Here is a 17,470-nt window from a genome sequence, read left to right as displayed (position 1 = left end):
TCTATATACTTCTGTAATTTTATTAAAAAGGTGGGAGGGAAAGCCCTTGAAAATATGTAACAAATCTGAACTGAGAAATTATTTTATTTTAGCTATAGATTAAATGCCAGTGAAGTATTTGCAATCCTATAAACAGCTTTAGACATAACTATCTATGATGCAAGTTTACAGCATTTGATTCTTTGTCACTAGCTGCAGTTTGTAATTACCATACAGAAGTTTAAGAAAACCACTAAAACCTGTGAAATAACAGGACTTCCATCTCATATGAAAGCATCCTATAAATTCATATTTTCAAGGAATTCTAGTGTAAGTGTTTAGAAGTTTGTTTTCCTTACTGCAACATGCTACCTATGAAATCTAACAATGTTACTTTAGCAGGATCAGGTTCGTAAGTCAGAATTCTATCAGATACTCAGCTGTTATGAACTGTCATATCTCAGCTGGAGCTGATGTCCCACTAGGACTAGTTTCAGGCCAGCAAAGTGTTTCTGACAGTAAAACAGATACAAAACCAAGAGTGAAAGCATGTCTTCTTATACAAAATGGAAGCATATTGAAGAGGCACATTTTTGAAAACGGCTCACTCTTACAGCTTTTCAGTCCTGTTTAGAGTTTCATTGGAATATTTTTACTTTCTGCAAAGGCAGCATCACCAACAGAAAATAAAATCAAACCAAGTTCTGATATGTGCTTTACTTTTTTGACATCAACTCTTGCCCTTTTCCAGCCCCATTTCCATCCAAAGTTTTTCCTACCTACAAACAAAAAGAAAATAGACATCTGAGTGCCTGTAAAAAAATTAAAATTATTGCTTACATTATTGTTTTTCTATGTATCTCTGTTGAGTCACTTGAAATGTTGTAATTACATATATTTCCTGCTTTAATAAAATGTTGGTGAAAGGTTTGGTTACTATGGTCCTTTATAGCTCTGGAAGAAGTGAAGAGTGGAAAGAGGAAAGTAGCTTTCCAGTCAGTTCAAAGGAAATGGAGTATGGTCATTTCCACCTGCAGAATCCTCTCTCTGTCAGACTCTACAGACATTTCTGTGTCACCTTCTGCAGTACAGCATCTGGGCACAACATTTTCTTCTTCTTACTTTCTTTTTAAGTGAAGATAATATTAGTTTACAAAGATCAGAAAAAGCTGGACATGGGGTGAGAAGTCTGAGAAAAAAATGTATGGTTAAGCTGTTCATACAATTCCCCTCAGAACATGCTAGTGTCCCTGTGTTCTAGGATTTATGATTTCTCTGTTGTTCCAAATCTCACACACACTCACAAGTGTCTCAAGTCCTTCTTCAAAACCATCAATTTTGGGCAGGCATCTAAGAAACTTGATTACTTTTCTACATTACTTAACAAAGCAAGTTTTGTTAAAAATATTCATGCTGAAATTCTAAAAATGGCACTATTCTTCAATGGGAAACAAGATTTAGCTTGAACATTTGTAAATCAATTTGATTTTCTATCTCTAATCAAACAGATTTCCCATGTCTAACAAGAATTAGGTTACTAACACTGCTTTCAAGAATATTTATTAGCAGCTTGTAAGAAAGTGAAAAAATATTTATTTCTCCTCTTTACTGTGCAAGTATCATGGGAGTCATCCCACCACACAAGACAAACTCTGCATTTTCTATTATTTTGTATGGATGATGCACTTTAATAACTCAAGCTATTTCAACCCTTAGCAGACAAAATAAAATTATTCTGGGAAATAGATGTAGGGGGCAAGGTTTTGAAACTTCTTCACACGACACAAATTGTTAATAGCAGCAGCATTAGAAACCTTTAATTACATATACACCATGATCTGGATGCTATTGGCAATACTCTTGCATCTGGCAAGCTGGACAGGACTGGACTTTTTCAGAATGTAATTGCAGGTGTGATTTTGAGAAGGGCAGCTATCTTCACTGGCTTGGAGAGGACACCAGAGCACATATAACTAATGAAGCATACACCATCACGCAGAAGAAAAGCCTCCAAAGGCTTGAAAGGAGGAGGAAAGTCAGGAAACATTATCCCATAGCCCTTCCATGCTTCTGGAATGTGGGCAGATCATAGTAAAAGTTTAAGCAGCAGGAAGATTAAAGGAAAACTGTTGAAGCCAAAAAGGACACTCACATCATCTGGCGTAAGTCAGCCGTGCCTCTGCAGACTTCAGTGGAGATTCACTGATTTACGCCAGTTGATGTTTTGACCCGACGGCTTCACAGAAGATACTATCGATTAATTGTGTGTTCTATTCCGATTAAAAGCTTCTCTTGCCATCACAGCACATCTTGCCCCAGCTGGAAGCCACTCTGGCATTTTTCTTTTTGCTAGAAAGCACCCTTTAGGCGAATTCCAAAATCATAATAATATTTTTTTAAAAATAAGTCTATATAAATTGTCAACTACTGTTTGCTATTATTTGCCATTTTTTGGCTCATACAGACATGCCAGGCACTTTACAGAAAATATTTTGAAGACAATTCCCTTCCCTGCAGAGCTTAAAAGACAAGGGCTAGTCCATTCTGCAAACATAGGGCACTGCTTCACCAAAAATTTTTCCAATTACTTCAGTGGCACTCCTCACAGCAGTAAGACTGTGCTTATTATGCATGCTGGTAATTTCAGGTCTTAAGTGATGAACATGGCAAACAAGAGAGGGTAAAAGACAAAGATATTTTATACAGAAATACTTCAGATGGACTACATTTGCAGAGCTTTCTGAACCTGAACACTTTCTCTGTGCATTTAATGTGCCTAGTTTTCACAAAAATACCCAAACACACGCAAACCAGCCAACAAAAACAAAAAATTCAACCAAAACCCCACCCTTTGAGGTTTGTAATTTTTCAAGTACACAATGCTTAGTGTGTGGTTTCTACTGTGATACATCCTTAATGAAGGAATCCTTAGCATTGGTTTTAATAAAAAAGTGGAATCACAAATGGTGGCAACACTTCTGGAAGAGTAACAGCCATATGGCTTCAAGCATGGACACCCAGCCCTACACAGAGCAGTACAAATGCCAAGACCTGCCCAGCCTTCAAAGTAAAAAGGAAAGTGGAACATGGAGCCAGCTGTGGAGCTGAAGAAGCTATCAGGTTTGAGGAGGGCTGCAGGGATAAAGAGGTAGCAAGTCACAGTTCTTAACAATGAAGGTGACTTTTAACTTCACATCCTGAGTATCAGAAAGCCACTATCATCATTTCAGAGCATCCAAACAGAGGAGTGACCTGTCAACTCAATTGAAAAGTATTTCTAGGAATATTTGATGATATGAAGGCACAGTATCTTTCCAAATACTGCCTGGAACCAACAAGTATTTAGTTTTAATGAATAGGGCAAAAATTAACATATTTGTTATACAGAGAATTTATGCACAAAGGCACATTCCTTTCTTTGCCCCATTCTCTGGGTCACAAGTTTTTTCTGGTAACATTTCATAACTACCTCAGGTTGGGTCATTCACTTTGACAAAAGCTAACACTTTAATAACTTTTGGTGTGACTGTGATATGATTTGAGACGCAAAGTTAAAAAAAAAAATCTGTTGGACTTCTTGATTTGTACAAGGCTTTTGGGAAAATACCATTATTTTTCTATAGTTACTTTTAAGACATAAGTTGTATCTTGTTCATTTTCACTAGTCTCAAAGTAATGAATTTTGCAAACAAAGCCACAAGAAACAAAATCTGCGATGACAATTCACATTCATGTATTAATTTTCAAAAACACAATCTTGACCACTAGTAACATTTCCAAACTTATCACAAACTTATACACAGCACTGTATTTCCATCACAGTCACAAGGTTTAAAACACATTATTATTAGGTGCTTAGCAAACTCCTAACAGCTGCTGAGAACATAAGCATTTCTACAGCTATTGGCAAGATATAGCAGGTTTGAAAATCAGGAAAATGAGATCTAAAAATGATATTTTTAGGATCAAACCTTTTAAAAAAAGTCATAAACTAAGCAATCATACATGCAACTTCCAGTTAAACTGTCAATGGTACTACTCTCTCTTCTTATGTAGTTACGTATTATGCTGTAATCTCTTAATTTGACAAGGGGAAAAGTTGGTATGATTACCAGAGGTACTCAAAGAACTTTAAAATTCCCATTGTGAAACAGCTGTTTATCAGTGTGCTTGTTTCTAAAATTGCATTTGCTGCTCTTTAAAGGACACTCATTTCAAACTGAAATTGACGGACTGATCTTTTCCCCTTCCACCCTAAATGCTTTACACGAGAAACATAGTGTTTTAATTTGTTATATTTGCTATACTGGCTTACCTAATTTATGTAAAATTGTTTCCTCCTTTGAAGTGTTTGATAAAGATTCATTTGAAGGATGCAGTGTCCCACATACATTTATTATTACAGAAAAATTTTTAAAATTACACTACTAGCAGTAGAATCCATGAGAACACTTCAGGTTTAGAAATACTTTCAGAAAATCTATTTGGCTCTTATTCGTCTTTAAGAAATCACATATTTAGAGGAGAGAGGTATATTTTCCAAAATCTTATACTCCATCTGGAACTAGCATTTCATATTTACCATTAGGTGCAAGAGAGTTCATCTGAACACGATGCTAGGATTCCACTAAATTTGTCATCCGTGATTATCACTTGGAAGTCACTGAGTTTATTAAAGACAACTATTGTGTGATAAGGAACGGTAGAGACAGTATTAACCATGTCATTTAAATTGCTTGGGCTGGCGTCATGCCCAAATCCTTCAGATCCATATATCAACACACTTGTTGCTGACAAGGACTCATTTTAGGGGGGTGATGAGGAACTCCCTTCAAACTGAGTATGCTGTACAGATTTCTACAATAGTTCATGAGAATGAACAGTATTACTCAGTCTTTGTATTTTTGATTCCTAGACAAGAGAACGACAAGACAATGACAAATAAGTGAAAGACTCTGTTCTTACTAAGAAAAAATAAAGGGAGAAAGCATTTTTTTCAATTTTCATTTAAAATTGCTTGAATTTGCATTTTACAAGCATATTTTACTCGTAACTGCGATGCTGACAAACTAACAAAGACACGGCGCTCAATCACTTGCTCTGCCAAATTTCATGATCCCGTATCTCTCCCACCCTTGCCTCCTCCACAGGATCTCTTGCTTTCACTTCATTAAGCCTGTACGAAGGAGAAAACCTCTGGTGGCAGGACATAGTTAATCTTCAAAACTACTAAGAGTAACTTTATTTCACTTCTGGCAAGAACCATGTCACAAAATAACACCACCACATTTGGAAAAGATGCATTTTTACCCCCAATTCCTACCCAAATAAATACTAACATCTTTGATGGAAACAACCTGCATGTTAAAGTTAGGTGTACTACTTCCACTGTAGAAAAGAGTCAGAACAGAAACTTTTTCATTGTACTCTTCATCTACTGTTTTCTCAAGCTGTGTCCTGATTAAGAAAATAAAGGCTATTCCGTTTTTGGGGGGGCAGGAATTCATTAACTTAGCAAGCATGTCAGCGTGTAAAAGCAGCTAATCTCTTTCCTAAAAAATCCTGCGCTTCCCAATAGGCACACGGTGTCCAGCCACACTCGACAGTCTCCTGTTTATCACCTCCCAGCGCGGCTCCGCGGGCCTGAGCGAACACCCAGGTACTCACAGCACACGTGGGCACGACAGAAGTGCTGCGGGAGAGGCTCTCTTACCTTCCACAAGCTGTCCTTCGCCGCCTTCAAGGGAAGATCTGGAAACACAAGCGCAAACCCCTCGAAGTAAGAGCACAACCAGCAGCCAGCCACACTTCTCTGCCGTCCTCCCCCCCTCCCACGCCCTCCAGACCACTTTCCCACCGCTTGCACTGCAAACAGCAACTTTCCCGTGGCATTTATTTTTTACTGGTGAGCCATAAAATCGCCTGCTTGTCCAATTAATGCAAGCATCATTATTTTCATTTACCTTTCACCGTCTGGAGTGAAGGAAAGAAGGGGGTGGGGGGGGGAACAGGAAAGCAAATGCATAAAGGAAGCTTCAGAAACATGAGTTTCAACTCATTTATGAGCCCAGATAAAGGTTAATAGTTAAACTCCCTCCTCTCCCTCCCACCCTCACAATTATTGATGCCCTTCGAGAAATGAAATATTTTTTGTTCTCATTTACCAGAGGCTAGACAAACTTCAACATCTCCACTTTATTTACGGGTTGAGCAAGAGCAGTTCCTCAAACATCAACATTTTTTACGTTAATCCTGGAGAGAATCCACTTCTCTAAAACTACAAAATTTGCCAACTTCTGTAGTATTTATTTTTAACGAACGAGAGCAAGAGCTTTGAGCTATCCTCCGCTGAGGAGGGGAAGAGGGAAAGTGCAGCTCCACTCTCCCAGCTTTAAAACTCTTTCCCCCACCTTCCCACACCACTCAGCCCCGATCACTCTCCATCCCACCACCCCCTTCCACCCCAAAACTTTCCTCTCCCGATCTCCCACCTGCTCCACGTCCAGTGGGATTTCAAGGGAGGAAACAAAATTTGAGAAGTGGTTCCTTTTGGGCGACTTCTTCAACCCGTCTGGAGATTTAAACCTGAAAAACAAACACCTCTATTGAATGCAAACTAAGCTTTGGGGGTTGCCGAGTTAATTCCTCGGCAGACAGCTACTCTCAGTGTCTGGTTACACAAACATACCTACAGACAGGTTGGAGGGGAGTCCCTTAGAAACCAAGGAGAGGCGGGGGGAGGAAATAAAATCAAAATAGGCAGAAAGGTTGGAGTGAGAGACTCCGGGGGGCAGCGGGGTAAGTAGGCTGCAGAGAGGGATGATTCGCAGCTGGAGACAGGTTTAATGCAGTTACAGGGAGTCTCAAAGCAAGAGCCAATGCGGGCAGGGTCTGAGACCCCAGAGGTCTCGACTGGGAACGGGGGGAAGGGAGGGGGTATCCTTTTGGATGGCGGTGATCACAACGTTTTACGGGTAACCTTAAAGAAAGAAAGGAAGGCACGAACCCGGCGGGCGAGAAGCGGGCTGCTCCGGGGGCGGGCGGCTCCGCGCCCTCCTCGGCGGCACCTCCCGCCCGGCCGTGCCCCGCCAGCCCCGGGCCGCCCCCCTTACCTGCCGCTGCCCCCGGGCCCCCGCAGCATCGCGCCGGGCTCACAGGGGCGGCGGGCAGGGCCGCGCCGGCAGCCCCGGGAGGCGAGAGCGGCGGGGAGCGCGGTGACGGCCGCGGAGAGCAGGGAAATTGGGGTGGGGGGGGGAAATAGTTACAAAGGAAAAAATAAAGGAAAAAAAAAAAGAGGTGGAGAGACGACCACCCTAATAAGCCGCCTTGATCATGCTGGGGAGGCGAGTCCCTCCTCCCGGGGCAGCGCTGCGGGGCGCGCTCCTGCCCTGCCCGGCCTCGGGGGGACGCGGCGGAGGGGAGGGGATGGGACGGGAGGAGAGGGGAGGAGAAGGGAGGAGAAGGGAGGAGGGGGAGCCGCCCGCCTTCCCCTGCCCTGCCCTGTTCTGCCCGGCCCGGCCCGGTCTCCAGGGACGGGCGCGAGTGCGGCTGCGGAGGGAGATGCCGGCGGTGCGGGATGCAGGGAGGGGAGGAAGGCGGCGCGGGGAGGGAGCACCGCAGCCCTCACGAATCATTCACACACCCCTGCCTCCCGATGCTCGCCCCCCGGGCCGCTTCCCGGCTGTCACATGGCTCCTGCCGCCGCCCCCGAAAGGGTTTCGGGAGTCGCTTCACTTTCACTTTGGCCCCGCCGAGGGGCTCCGGGGCCGCGGCCCCCGACAGGAGCCCTGGCAGCGAGGGGCTCATGGCCCGCCCGGCTCCCGAGCGGGATGGGGGCACAGCTCAGCCCCTCCGCATCCCTCGCAGGCTGCGGGCAGCCCCCGGGCGCCTTGCAGCGGGGGGTCAGGAGCGGCTCCGCTCGTTCAGCCTTCCTTTCGCGTTTCAAGTAGGAGAAAAAGGAGAATAATAAAAATATAGCTGGGTCCGTGGGAGTTGCGGGCTTGGGAGTTGCATGCAGCGCTGCAGCTGGGGTGGGGCAGGGGGACTGGTAGGATTGGGGCATTTGGGAGCCGCAGACAAGCACGCTTGCTCTGTTTTCTGGTGGGGCTGATCCCACACGCATCCTGCCCTCCGACGTGCTGGATCCCTTATGTCAGCCTATCCAAAGGGGTTGGTGAAAATCCCACTGGAGAGCTAGAGGGAGGATTTCCCTGAGCAATCTCCAACATCTGGAATGGTGAGGTGCCTCTGCGGGCCCTTTCCATGCTTCCCACCAAAACACACCTATGGGCACAGACTGCTCAACACCCCACCAACAGCAAGTCCAGTGTCCCACAATGAACACCAGGGACTGATCTGGTCCAGGAGCATTATTTTTGAGCTCAGAATAACTATTTCCAGGATGGGAGGCATGCTCCATATAATTATATCAGATGCTGTTGCATCCCTGGTTTATTTTGAAAGAGCAACCAAAAGGAAAAAGGAGTTACAGCTTCTGTCTTGCTGCCCTCTCCTACCCTGCTGTTATGGACATGGCCCTCTCAATGTGATTTTCCATGAATATCCCTGGTCTTAATGTTGATGCCTTTGAGGGGAGAGAGTCAGAAAGAGCAGTAGCCCAGAGAAGCTCTCCATGTGTCTCCTGTGAAATGTCCATCACCTGCCTGACGCTTGTGGCCAGGTGGTCACTGACCACCTAACAGACCTTGTAGCTCCCAATGCTTCCCAAAAGACACAGCAGCCCTTACTGCACTAATTATGGCTACACGTGCCCTGCACAGAGGCAACCTTGTGCTGAGTGAGTCAACTGGCATTGTGTCCTGGCTTTTATGTAAGCTCCTTCTCTCTGGCCTTCTCTCAACAGTGACCAAACGTGGCACAACACATGTTCATAATTTTTGATGAGCTGGCCTTTAACCACCTTCACCCAAGCCCTTGTCACAAGCACAGCAGTAATCCCCTGTTTTTTCTTGAAGCTTGGCTGATGCTGGTGCCAACAATCAGGCTGTGAAACACCAGCACATGCTTGTGCTGGTTCCTCTGCACCTCAGCCTGCTCTCCCCAAATGTCTGACATGTTTTACTCAGCATGAACAAGCAAAATATAATTACAGTGGGTTTGGTTTGGGGTTTTTATTTTCGGTGCACAACTAGATAAAAGATTACCACACAGAATATACATTCCAGTGACAGCAAAGTCCCAGCACCACACATTTTAGTATTCTGTCGTGAGGTTTCTGGTCCTGAACTGCAACTGTTCGCTTTGAGTTTCGCTGTTAAATGGAACAAAGACGACTGTGACATTGGTGTTTGTGTTTGTTTCTTCTTTTTTTTTTTTTTTTTTTATTTTAGAGTTTATCGTAAGGCAACAAGAAGCACTAATAAATCAGACTGTGAACTAATGCTCTCTCAAAACTCACCCAGTTCATGAGTATTATTCTGACTATTATTCTGTAATTCTGAGTATTTTCTAACTTGAAAATTAAATTGCCATTTGAGACTATTCAATATTCTATAATATTCATGATCTTTCCTCATTTTTCAATTACAAAGTCAACTTTGACCCCTTTTATCCATGTTTTTTCTGCTACAAACTGCCATGAAGTCAAGAGCACTTGAGAACAAGCTACTGCTAACTGGCTAAATACAGCAGAATCTGTCCCCAGTTACACAGTTCCATCCTCTCACCCTGTCCCAGTGACAGCATGCTCACCACTCAGGAACAATGGTCTGAAGTTAAGAAAGAAAACATTTTACGATAAGTGAAATACACGGAGACAATAGCCTAATTTATCAAATAAGAATAGTAAGATATCATCCCTGAAAAGAGTCAGGAGTAAACCAGATAAAAGAGGAGAGAGTGAAGAGATGATCAGGCAGCTATTCAGGTCTATCTTCTGATGCTGCCCAAAGATTAAATCTACCCTAACAAAGCAGAGCAAAGACCTGAAATAATGTTATCTTACCTCTCCTCTCCTTCCCCCATCCGCTACCACATTTTTGTCAACCTCGTTTACCTTTGGATGCTTGGAAAACAAAGGAAAAGGGCAGAAAATACAGAAAGTGAGAGGAAGGAACATTACTTTTATTTTAATATTAAAAGAGGCACGAATTTTTTGTCTCACTTTCTTCACAGGACATTGTAATTTAAATATGTGCAATTAAATGAACATCACTTGTACTGACAAAAGGCTAGAATTAAAGGAATATCCAGTTTAGTTTCCATCAAGTATCTATGACATTTTAAGTGAATCGGGTGACTTCGTTTTTTTGGCTTTTTTCAACATCAAAAAAGTGTTTTCAAACAAGAGAAACACTTTTTTAAATCAACTGAATCAAAGGCTTCCCATCCTCAAAAGTACAGGGAGGAGTGATGCCCAGCAGTAAAAATATTTCAATAATCAACAGCAGAATAATCCAAGGCAACCAACCTGTATTTGCATGTCAAGGTACCCAGAGCATGTCTGCCAGGGTGATGAGGTGTGAAGGGAGGAATGAGCAAACCCAAACCCTTATGTAGTTTTCACAATATTCTAATTTACCAACGTTTGTAAGCAAAAACCAAAAACCAAAAAAAACCCAAACAAACAAAAAAAAAACCAACAAAAACAAACAAACAAACAAACAAAAAAAAAACAAAACAAAAAAAAAAAAAACAAAAAAAAACCCAAAAAAAACCACAACCACACACCAAAAAAACCCCCAAAAAAACAAAACAGGAGGAAGCGATAAATTAAAACGCATACCTGGCACACATTTTTGTTTACAAACACTTGAAAACTCTGTTTGTGATTTAAGTAGTTCTGAGGTTATTTATGTTAATGGTATGCATGAGTCTAAATGGCATCCTGTTCTGAAAGAAGAGCTGAAGGAAAAGTGCTTTGGGGCAGTCTATACCCTTTTTGTCCTTCGGCATAATGACAACTGAAATGGAGAAAATGCGACAAACTGTGGTGCTGTGTGAGGTGGGCTGGCTGCATTAAACACTGTGTGGAAGGGTGGTCTTCCACAATGGGAATTAGGAAGAGCTTTCTCTTCCTGAACTAGACAGACTTTCTTTAAGCTTGGGCAGGACGTTGTACCTCACTTTTTCTGTACAAGGTAAATAACATTTCTCTGTAGAGCAGGTACTGGGTCACAGTGATTGCAAGCATGGTTGTTTACAGGTTTGTAAGCTGCTGCACAAATCCAACATTGAAGGTATTTGATTCAAGGAGGCAGAGTGGCTAGGAAATTTCAATCAGCAGAGGAATTGGTATTGAAGTGCAGCCTCTACTGAGGGAGAAGTGACTGTATTAGAATCCTGGAAATTTGCTGCTTATTTTTCTTTTAAGCTTCGAGTAGCTTGACTTTACTGACGATATTTTCTTTCAGGGTATAAACCCCCTGCTCATTTTTCCTCTTGACTAGAAGAGATGGGTGTTTGGAAGGGCAAAGAAATACTGTTGCAGGTCTGTGAGGGCAGTTGATTAGTATCAGTGGTTGCTCTTGGGTTTATTTAATTTGAGATTTTTTTTTTTAATTGTTGAATCACTGTATTTGTCCAGACTACTTAGAAGACTGGATGTGCAAGCACTATCTGATAGTGCACAGTTGTGGTAAATTAAAATTACCTTTACTAAATATTAAAGAACAATAATAAGGGTAGAACTTCTGGTAGTTTTAAAGAAATTTTACATTTCATGCTGGCACTCTTTTCTAGTTCCACTAAACCAAATTCAAGTCCCAAAATTAGTATGCAAATATGAAGATTTCCTGTAGTGATTATTTGAATTGGAAGAGAAAGTCAAACTGACTCTGCCACACAGAATACCCAGACAAATGTTCGTGGTTATTATTTTGAATAGGGTGAAGAGGTGATGGTTTATACATTCCACATTATTATTTAGGCAGTAGGTTTAATATTTTCAAAAGCTTCCCAACCCCATCTTCAAAAATCTAAAGACTTAATATTTTTCTGACCTTAAAATGTGATATTCTAATTCACATAGATGCCATAATAACATGAAGAAAAGGGTAGAACTTTATTTGATTTGTTCTACTTAATATTTTAGTGTCATATTCAATATTTATATTCTGTGAATTCTGTTCAAGCATTGCTGTTAGCAAGCTGGACTGAAAGCTGTTCAGGAAGGAAAGCTGCCTCCAGGAGAGATTTAAAAACAGGGTAATGGTCATATTGGCTCAATCCAAGGTGTATTCAGTCTCAGATTATGACTACTAGTGACTACTTCTGGGGAAGATGCAAAAAATGCCAAAAATGACATTTCTAGATTAATCATGTTTCTTCCTAAACATTCAGTTACTTAGGCTCAGAGACGAAGATTTGGTTTACTTCCAAATGTGATAATATAAAATATTATTATTTTTATTTGAGAGTATAACTCTCTATCCATCTATACTTTTTCCCTGTATTTCCATCAAGACCTTGCTTTTAATGGCTTCTGATGACAGTGTTCCACAAGTTAACTCTCCCTTGTGCAGAAAATTCCTAAGATCTCTTTTCCATTTCCTCTTGTCTTGTTTATGTATTACTCATACAAATCATGAGGGCCAAGAAGTTCCTAATCTATCTTCTACTACAAACATTTTATTTTACACATCTGTATTATTCATCTATTACCCTCTGACTATCCCATACTCCCCAAAGAAGCCAGTGGTCTTTCCAAACATCGGTTTTGTGTAGATCACTGACAATTCATGGTGCTTTTCCCTGAGCCATTATATTTTGCTATTTTCTTTTTGAGATCCTGTCTCTGGCAGGGGCTTCCCGCTGATCTACACGATGACAAAGTTTATGTAAATCTTTCTCCCACGCCTGCCTCCCCTTTCCATTGCTATCCAATATTTAATTAGCTTCCTTTACTGTCGCTGCCCTTTGACCAGAGCTTTTCACTGCATTATCCACAGTGATGTCCAGATTTCCATCCTGAGTCACTAGAACAAATTGAGAAGCAAACCAGTGAATGTGCTGTTCAAGTCTTATGTCTGTTGTTTAACATTTCCCAAGCTGTTACCCATTCTCGTGGCTGCCCTGGGCCTCTTTGAAATTCCTCTTTGTCACACTTTTGGCCAAAGTAACCACTTGCACCAGTTAAGATGGACACCACTTAGTTGAGTTATCCTCCTTTTGCCTGCCAGACTGTGGGCAGGCTGGGGTTACTCAACTGAGTTTAGGAAAGAAAGTGAAGGAGAGCTGGATGCTTGGGCCATCTTGGTGTCAAAGGGCCTGAAGGACATAATCTCCTGATTATGTTCTTCCTTCTCAAAGGATGGTCCCTCGTGCCTCCTCTGTGGAATGGGATTGTAGAAGCAGTGCTTTTGCAGCCTTTTGTGCCTTTTGTTTGAATCTGCTTATCAGCAGATAAACAATACCTTTTTTAGCACAGGGACACCAAAGCAGGATCTTTTACTTGCTCAAAAATGGCCTTAAATATTAGAAATATTACAAGTGATTAAACAACTCTTTTCTCCTTCTCTGTTTGGATATATCTACTACAGGCACAGGAGAGAGCCCATTCCCTCTGGATTAGAGTTAGAGACATGGTTAAAAGGCTAATAAAAAATCAAGGAGTAATAAATACTAAGTGATTTTTAAGTAAATATATGTGGGTTGGTTTTTTTTTCTTCTAAAGGAATGCTCAGCTGTTAGTGTTACGTTTGACAGCTTGTAAAAAGGTGAGTTTTTGCTGAAGAGCAAGAACAGGTTGAAGAGAGACAAAGGCATGTTCTGAGATAAAGAAACTGAGAGGTATCTGCTCCACAGATTGAAGGTGTTACATTACTCTGTGCAATGTCCAGAGAGGGAGAAACCTGCACAGCAAAATGGTCATAAAATACATTTCTGCAAAGAAGACAGGAAATGTTTCTGTCAAGAACCTCCCCCCCACAACTGAAAACAGCCTCCAAAAAACAAACCAAAAAACCCTACCAATCCCTCTGGTACAGTTTTCCCATCTGGAGAAACAAAGTGAGGCAGATTTCTCCCCCCTCCCAAACTGCATATCTCAAGACAAGCCCAGTGCCTTGTGGCAGCAGTGTCAGACCAGAGCAGGGCACAGCACCCTGGGCCCCTCTGCAGTGAGGCTGTGGGACAAGCTACCAGCCCTGCACGTGCTGGGACAGTCTTGGCATCTTAACCAAGGCAGGGCAATCAAATCAACGGGCAGTGAGCTTGCTGTAAGGTCATGGATCATTTAAGTATGTAATTCAGAGGTCACTGCATTACCACTGAGAATAAACACTTGCTGTCTCATTCTTCCCTCAGGGTTTATTGCCAGTGTGATTATATTTTCAGGAGTGACAGGGAGGCCCTGAGCTATAAATCTAAGGGAGATAGAGAGTGAGCTGATTATCAGACACCTCCTTTCCCACTCCAAAGTCAATAACCTCAGCACCTCACAAGGTTACTTTCTGGAGGAAAACAATCTCTCAGCCAGGCTATGTCTGTTTGCATCTGCTGAATTGTGTTCAGTCTGTCTTCTCAACAGCTGGGAAATCAATATCTTGCCAACTATCCCAGAGCCCCAACAACACAATCTTTTTCATACTGGTGAGGATGAGGCTCAGGTGGCACCAGGATTAGGTGAATTGGGTTTGAAAAGTGATTTAGGAGGAAAGTAAGTGCTTGCTTGAAGGCAGGTCTCTGTTCCCCACTCCCAAAATCCAGCATGTATCTCTCTTCCTCCTGGAAGCAGGGGCACCCTTTTCTTTGAACTCCCACAAATAATTCAGTGGCGTTTTAATGACCAGGTAGCCGCTAGAGACTATGCAAAACCTCACATTTAGGACAACCCAGAGAAGACATCAGCAGCCTCCCGGAATCTCCTTTTCACCCCCGGGGGTAAGTTTATTTACAGAAAGTTAGTTTTGTTTTACCCTAACGGCAAGCGGTAAACTCAGCCGACAGCAACCAGCCATTTATTTAGCTTCTGAGAAGCTGCTTACAGATGGGACTCGGTTTTTATAAGCCGTGTATGAAGAGACGCATTAGAAGCGAATGGCTCCCAGCGCTGCGGAGCCGGTGAGGAGTGTCGGGGCTCGGCTGGACTCGGTCACCTCCCGCCTCCGGCACCGCGACGCCGAGGAACGAGTTAGCTCCTGGGAGCGAGCATAAACCCCGTGCCGAGGGACTTCGTGTCTTATAAATTCTCCCGCTTTACAACGCACTTAAAAGGGACTTTTTAAATTTCACATAAATCCCCGGGAAGGAAAAAAAGAAAAGATGCCCGCTTTCCTTCCCGACACCCGCCCGAGCGTGTTTCCCGAGCATCAGGGCTAGTCCCGCCGGTGGCTGATTCACCGCCCAGCGCAGGAGCCACCAAGCAGTTCCCTGTTAGCGGTGCGCGCTGCAGAGCGGGCAAAGCCCAAGGCCGTGCCGGTAATCCCGCCGGCGGCTGGTGCAGAGGAAAATAGCCTCCGACCCGGCTGGGCGGTGGCAGAGCCGCGCCGGAGAACGCTCCGCCGGCTGCAGCGCCCGGCCAGGGCCCGGGGGACAGGGACCGCTCCGCACCTGAGAGATGCGCTGCGGAGGCTAGCGTCAATTAGCGCCGCGCTAATGAGCCCTCGGCTCAGGTACAGCCCTCCTTTCAGCAGTGCCCTCCGCGGCCCACCTGCTGCTCGGCGCCCCGGAGCGGGCTCGGCGGGCCGGGAGCTCTGCCAGCCTCTGCCCGCCCGGCCGCAGCGCTCCCCGAGCCAGCGCGGAGCGAACACGGTAGCGTCTCCCCCACCCGCCCCTCGGCAGCACCGAGAAAAGTACGTTATTCCTAGCATGTTCCTAGCATGTGCTCTTTTTATTATTATTTTTCCTTCCTTCCTTTTTTTTTTTTTTCCTTACGCATACCCAAAGTGCTTCGACTAGTTGCGATTATTTAAATTTGAGCTCCGCCGTAGCTCTGGCACTACTATCAAACCACATTCATTTTCACATCCTTCCCAAAAGTTTTGCCGCGGTTCCCTCGCTGTAGTTTGCGTAAACAACTTTACTGAGTAACTATCGGGAATCATAAATACACGGAAATAAATAATAGCGTGGCAGTCGGAATGAATGACCCACGGCACAGCGGGCAAAGGAGATCAGAAAGCAGTGATTATCTCCTATAATGTGTATTGAATTTTGGTGGATTTTTTTTTTTTTTTTTTTTTTTTCCTCGCTTGCGGGGAAAAATTAATAAAAATAAAGTTGTTTCCCCCCCCCCACCTCCTTCTCTCCTTCTTTGATGTATAAGCAAAGTCTCGAAGAAGACAAAGCAGACGGATTCGGGCTCCGCTAATTAGAAGGCAACGAATGCTGGCATGTAATAAACATTTGAGTGGCCGGTGGCGCAGAAGGAGCCAGCGGAGGGGCGGCTGTTTCCGAGTGCCGTGGGACCCTCGCCGGAGCGGCTCCGCGGGACGGGGATCAGCGCGGTTCTCCCTCCGCTGCGGAGCCGAGCGCGGAGTCGCGACGCGGGCAGGGAGCGCCGGCCACCTCTCCCCTCCGGCTCCCTGCCTGCGCACACTGTCCCACGGCTCCGGGAGAGCCGGCGGGACACCCGCGCTGATCTGTCCGCGGCGGGATCCAGCCCTCCCTCCCTGCTCCGCGTTTCTCGGGGCTCTGCGCCGCTGCCCGCCCGGCCGCGCACCCTTTCTCTCCCCGGCCAGGTTCCCGTCCTCGCCGCGGGTGGCCGGCGACAGCTCCGCGCTCCCCCGCGGCTCTGCGCTCCGGGGCGCGGCGAGGGCTGGGCAGGGGAGCGCAGCTGCTGACAGACAGAAAGCCTCGGTCCCCCAACCCCTCCTCAATCCATCTTCGCGGGATGGCAGTGGACAGCCCCAACGGGGTAATGCAAATGGCTTTGTGACTGCTGAAAAGAGGGAGAAGAAGTGGGGAGAGGAGGTGGGGAGGAAAGAGAGGTCTGATGCTGATACAGGGTAGGGGGCGAAGCACCTGGAGATCAAGCTGTGAGGGAAGTTAAATACACATCCGCCCATCCATCCAACCATCCCAATTCCTCCCCCCAGAGCTTCCCCCCCGTGCAGTGTTGCGAAGTTGGGACCCACCTGGGGAAGGTGCAGCGCGGCCGCAGGTGCGCGGTGCAGAGCAGAGTGCAGCGGTGCAGACCGGGGGCCAGAGCTAAGGGCAGCCGGAGTGGGGCTGGGGGTCTTGAGCTGCCTGCACACCTCCAGCACCGGTGGCCTCCATGGATGGAGGGTAGGGGGTTCACCTCCGCGGGTCGGGACAGGGTGGATGAAGTTTGCCCCGTCAGCAGAACCCCGGGCGGTGTGAGGAGCTGGCAAGGGAAGGGTTGCCCCGCTTGAATTACACTGGCTTTGCTAGTCCAACAGAAGGGACTGCAGCAAGTGGGGAAACGAGAGCCAGCTGAGCCCTCCTGCCAGCCTCGTCGGGGCTGAACTTGAGGTCAGTGGAGCGCAAAACTCCTCCAGGGAAAGAGGAAACAAATGTTCATGGATCGGGTATCGACAAACTCGAACAAGTGGGAGGGAAAGAAGGAGAA

The 17,470-nt window shown here is 44.8% G+C and overlaps 1 protein-coding gene across 1 annotated transcript in view; it reads right to left on the bottom strand.

Annotated features, from left to right (window-relative positions):
- Positions 1–6,630, bottom strand: part of PRDM1 (PR/SET domain 1) — a 100,748-nt gene extending 94,118 nt beyond the window's left edge. The window contains exons 1-2 of the mRNA XM_056486613.1: positions 6,471–6,630; positions 5,693–5,730 (exon numbers count right to left, since the gene is read on the bottom strand). The gene's annotated coding sequence lies outside the window, so the exon portion shown is untranslated. The remainder of the gene's footprint in view (positions 1–5,692; positions 5,731–6,470) is intronic.
- Positions 6,631–17,470: the final 10,840 nt, after the last annotated feature.

Source organism: Oenanthe melanoleuca, chromosome 3, assembly GCF_029582105.1.
Source record: "Oenanthe melanoleuca isolate GR-GAL-2019-014 chromosome 3, OMel1.0, whole genome shotgun sequence".
NCBI classification, from domain to species: domain Eukaryota; kingdom Metazoa; phylum Chordata; class Aves; order Passeriformes; family Muscicapidae; genus Oenanthe; species Oenanthe melanoleuca.
This window is presented reverse-complemented; position numbering and strand designations above follow the sequence as displayed.